Source organism: Bombina bombina, chromosome 6, assembly GCF_027579735.1.
Source record: "Bombina bombina isolate aBomBom1 chromosome 6, aBomBom1.pri, whole genome shotgun sequence".
Classification (NCBI taxonomy): Eukaryota; Metazoa; Chordata; class Amphibia; order Anura; family Bombinatoridae; genus Bombina; species Bombina bombina.
In genome coordinates, this window is record NC_069504.1 from 996,304,939 (window position 1) to 996,310,802 (window position 5,864).

Sequence of the window (5,864 nt, forward strand, 5' to 3'; positions counted from 1 at the left end):
TCCAGCCGCAGAAAAAAGTCAGTAGTTAAGAGCTTTCTGGGCTAACGCTGGTTCATAAAGCTCTTAACTACTGTGCTCTAAAGTACACTAACACCCATAAACTACCTATGTACCCCTAAACCGAGGCCCCCCCACATCGCCGACACTCAATTAATTTTTTTTAACCCCTAATCTGCCGACCACCACCTACGTTATACTTATGTACCCCTAATCTGCTGCCCCTAACACCGCCGACCCCTATATTATATTTATTAACCCCTAACCTGCCCCCCACAACGTCGCAGCCAGCTACCTACAATAATTAACCCCTAATCTGCCGACCGCAAAGAGCCGCCACCTACATTATAGCTAAGTACCCCTAATCTGCTGCCCCTAACACCGCCGACCCCTATATTATATTTATTAACCCCTAACCTGCCCCCCACAACGTCGCAGCCAGCTACCTACAATAATTAACCCCTAATCTGCCGACCGCAAAGAGCCGCCACCTACATTATAGCTATGTACCCCTAATCTGCTGCTCCTAACACCGCCGACCCCTATATTATATTTATTAACCCCTAATCTGCCCCCCTCAACGTCGCCTCCACCTGCCTACACTTATTAACCCCTAATCTGCCGAGCGGACCGCACCGCTACTATAATAAAGTTATTAACCCCTAATCCGCCTCACTAACCCTATAATAAATAGTATTAACCCCTAATCTGCCGACTGGAGCTCACCGCTATTCTAATAAATGTATTAACCCCTAAAGCTAAGTCTAACCCTAACACTAACACCCCCCTAAGTTAAATATAATTTTAAACTAACGAAATTAATTAACTCTTATTAAATAAATTATTCCTATTTAAAGCTAAATACTTACCTGTAAAATAAATCCTAATATAGCTACAATATAAATTATAATTATATTATAGCTATTTTAGGATTAATATTTATTTTACAGGTAACTTTGTATTTATTTTAACCAGGTACAATAGCTATTAAATAGTTAAGAAATATTTAATAGCTAAAATAGTTAAAATAATTACAAATTTACCTGTAAAATAAATCCTAACCTAAGTTACAATTAAACCTAACACTACACTATCAATAAATAAATTAAATACAATTCCTACAAATAAATACAATGAAATAAACTAACTAAAGTACAAAAAATAAAAAAGAACTAAGTTACAAAAAATAAAAAAATATTTACAAACATTAGAAATATATTACAACAATTTTAAACTAATTACACCTACTCTAAGCCCCCTAATAAAATAACAAAGCCCCCCAAAATAAAAAAAAATGCCCTACCCTATTCTAAATTACTAAAGTTCAAAGCTCTTTTACCTTACCAGCCCTGAACAGGGCCCTTTGCGGGGCATGCCCCAAGAAGTTCAGCTCTTTTGCCTGTAAAAAAAAACATACAATACCCCCCCCCCCAACATTACAACCCACCACCCACATACCCCTAATCTAACCCAAACCCCCCTTAAATAAACCTAACACTAAGCCCCTGAAGATCTCCCAACCTTGAGTCGTCTTCACCCAGCCGAGCAAAATTCTTCATCCAAGCGGAGCAAGAAGAGGTCCTCCATCCGGTAGAAGTCTTCATCCAAGCGGGGCAGAAGAGGTCTTCCATCTGATTGAAGTCTTCATCCAAGCGGAATCTTCTATCGTCATCCATCCGGAGTGGAGCGGCAGCATCTTGAAGACCTCCGACGCGGAACATCCATCCTGGCCGACGACCGAACGACGAATGACGGTTCCTTTAAATGACGTCATCCAAGATGGCGTCCCTCGAATTCCGATTGGCTGATAGGATTCTATCAGCCAATCGGAATTAAGGTAGGAATATTCTGATTGTCTGATGGAATCAGCCAATCAGAATCAAGTTCAATCCGATTGGCTGATCCAATCAGCCAATCAGATTGAGCTTGCATTCTATTGGCTGATCCAATAGATAATAATAATAGCGGTGCGGTCCGCTCGGCAGATTAGGGGTTAATAAGTGTAGGCAGGTGGAGGCGACGTTGTGGGGGGCAGATTAGGGGTTAATAAATATAATATAGGGGTCGGCGGTGTTAGGGGCAGCAGATTAGGGGTACATAGGGATAATGTAAGTAGCGGCGGTTTACGGAGCGGCAGATTAGGGGTTAATAATAATATGCAGGGGTCAGCGATAGCGGGGGCGGCAGAATAGGGGTTAATAAGTGTAAGGTTAGGGGTGTTTATACTCGAGGTACATGTTAGAGTGTTAGGTGCAGACGTAGGAAGTGTTTCCCCATAGGAAACAATGGGGCTGCGTTAGGAGCTGAACGCGGCTTTTTTGCAGGTATTAGGTTTTTTTTCAGCTCAAACAGCCCCATTGTTTCCTATGGGGGAATCGTGCACGAGCACGTTTTTGAGGCTGGCCGCGTCCGTAAGCAACTCTGGTATCGAGAGTTGCAGTTGCGTTAAATATGCTCTGCATTTTAAAGGTGCGGCCAGAAAAAAGCCAGCGTTAGATACGCGGGTCGTTACCGACAAAACTCTAAATCTAGCCGAAAATTTGTTCAAAGAGACTAACATTATAGAACATATAAAACAGCCTACCGCCACACTTCCCTGAATGTACCCAATCCTGTCTGATCTTGGAAGCTAAGCAGGGTCAGGCCTAGTCAATACCTGGATGGGAGACTGCCTGGCAATATTAAGTGTGGTAGGCCATCTTAGTATCTGAATTTATTATTATATATATATATATATTTATTTTTACTAAAAATATAGTATAATATATATGTATGCTTTTAAATGTTAAATTAGCGATTTAATGGTTTGAATATTAATGTATTATTGTGATCCACTTTTTATAGTCTTTTAGGAATACGAAAATGTATTATTGTATATATTTATGTGTTTGAATTTGCAAAAATTGGCAATTAAATCATTGGGTATTTAAAGAGGTTACAACCCACCAATGATAGATCATTGAGAAAGTTCATTGAGAAAGTTCCCACGCTAGGGAACGAAACGGCCGTTGAGTAGATCTTTAATCACCCAAGGGTGAAAACAGCAGACACTGCACAGCTGCACAGCTGAAGATTTCCTTCACATACAGGAATTCAGAGCTGCATGCAGGATCTCACTGTGGAGCAACACAGCACCAAGCTAAAAGGAAGCCTGTATAAAACGGTTTCATCCTGCAATTCAAGATCAGCTGGAAGCGGTAACCTGGTGAAAGTTTTAAGACAATTTTGTCTGATATGCATTTCTGCTTTTAACTTCTGGTACTCCTAATACATTCTGTTTTTAAAATATCTTTTATCTGTTTAATAATTATTTTCACTTGAGTACTGTTACTTTGTCTTTTCTATATTTTTCTGTGCTTTTCTAACACTAAGGGACTTCTGATGATACACCCTTTTAAACAATGCAGCATATACCATTTTTTGTGGTGGGGGCTGAGAGAATCATCAAGTATATAAAACATCTATAAGCTACAGAGGGGTGAGAAAAATAAAAGACTGAAAAATAAAAGACTGATAATCCATGAATTTTCAGTGCATAAATTATTTCTGTATGCACTAGATATCCTACATGTTTTTGTGTTTCTAACATATGTTATTGTTTAATTTGCTTTTTTTAATATGTGCTACTTTTAGACATTTAAATATTCATATATCTGTTTAATTTAATTTAATTTAATATTTGCACTATTTAGTGTAGCCCTATTGTGTATTTATTGATTGTAGCACTATTGTGTCTTTTGGTGATAACGAGCCACATTCAAACCTCACCTTAGACTCTGATTAAGTCCACATCTGCCCTATTTCTACTACACATTAGAAATTTTTTAATATGTTATTTTTGAGCTAATTTCATTTTGTGAGCCCTTATATATTTATTTAAATTACTCTCTTCCCCAACAGTAGCGCTGGCACTTTGTTTTTTAACTGCATAATATAATTAATGTAAAAAGCTCCTTTATTTGTTTCAATCGATCACCGTTCTTAGCTGCTACAGCATCCAACGGCGCACCTCTTAGCCAATAGCTGTGCGGTAAATCTGGCTCCCATGGGCGTCAAACTGGGATTACCGCACGGCTATTGGCTAAGAGGTGATCGTCACCGCTTAGCAAAAACGGTTTTTAGCCATGGGTTGCCGAAGCATCTAAAAACGGCGACCGATTGAAACAAATAAAGGAGCTTTCTACATGAAGTATCTTACACTTCATGAATGAAAGTCCCCTTTATTTGTTTCAATAGTCAATCCTAGCATTTGTAAAACGCTAGGATTGACTTTTACTTTAACCTTCTCCACTCCTTGAAAAGCCAGTTTTGTATATTTTTTTGTTTGTTTCAAAACAAATTGAACCTCATTGTGTTTTTCAAAAGGACAACTCCCAAAATGCACAGGTGAAGAGTCTCAAAATGTATTTCTCCATGAAAAGTTTAATTGTGCACAGTAATTTTTTTTTTCATAATTCATTCACCCCTTAAAAAAACTAACACTAACCCCTTGAAGATCACCTTACCGGGAGAAGTCTTCATCCAACCGGGCCGAATTCCTCAACGAAGCTGGGAGAAGTCTTCATCCAAGCCGGGCAAAGCGGTCCTCCAGACGGGCAGAAGTCTTCATCCAGACGGCATCTTCTATCTTCATCCATCCGGCACGGAGTGGGTCCATCTTCAATAGTCAATCCTAGCATTTATAAAATGCTAGGATTGACTTTTACTTTAACCTTCTCCACTCCTTGAAAAGCCAGTTTTGTATATTTTTTGTTTGTTTCAAAACAAATTGAACCTCATTGTGTTTTTCAAAAGAACAACTCCCAAAATGCACAGTTGAATAGTCTCAAAATGTATTTCTCCATGAAAAGTTTAATTGTGCACAGTAATTTTTTTTTTCATAATTCATTCAGCAGAGATGCTGGGTGATATTTTGTGAAATTCAGAACAATTACCCTTCTATAAGGGATGTTAAACACCTCTTGTTTTTATGTAAAATGTATGATATCCCACTCTTCCTAGTGAGGCCATTGGCCAAAAAAAGCAAAATCTGTAACTTAGCTTTCAAAGATGCATAGAAACATAGAATTTGACTGTAGATGATGATCAGAACCAAAAAGGCCCATCAAGTCTACCCATATTACATGTTACTTTTTCCTTAGGATAGCCTTATGCATGTCCCAGGCATTTATTAATTTCTTTACAGTCTTTCAGCTAGATTATGAGTTTTGCGTTAGAGGCTTTGCAGTGCTAACGAGCAGTTTATGCTCACCGCTCATTTACAGACAGCGCTGGTATTATGAGTTTTTACAAACCAGACAAGAAATGAGCGTTGAGCAAAATTTTGCTCATTACCGCACTCCAATAACAGCCCTGCTTACGTTAGCGGTGAGCTGGTGTAATGTGCTTGTGAACGATTTCCCCATAGGAATCAACGGGGAGAGCCGTCTGAAAAAAAGTCCAACACCTGCAAAAAAGCAGCGTAAAGCTCAGTAACGCAGCCCCATTGATTCCTATGGGGAAATACATATTATGTCTACACCTAACACCCTAACATGAACCCCGAGTCTAAACACCCCTTATCTTACACTTATTAACCCCTAATCTGCCACCCCCGACATCATCGACACCTACATTATAATTATAAGCCCCTAATCTGCCGCTCCGGACACCACCGCCACCTACATTATACATATGAACCACTAATCTGCTGCCCCCAACATCGCTGAACCCTACATTATATTTATTAACCCCTAATCTGCCGCCCCCAATTTCGTCACCACCTACCTACACTTATTAACCTTTAATCTGCCGCCCCCAACGTCGCTGCCACTATAATAAACATATTAACCCCTAAACCGCCGCACTCCCACCTCGCAAACACTAGT

General features: G+C 39.4%; 1 pseudogene; it reads left to right on the forward strand.

Moving 5' to 3' along the window:
• Window positions 1-2,575: 2,575 nt before the first annotated feature.
• Window positions 2,576-2,694, forward strand: LOC128665218 (uncharacterized; annotated as a pseudogene).
• Window positions 2,695-5,864: the final 3,170 nt, after the last annotated feature.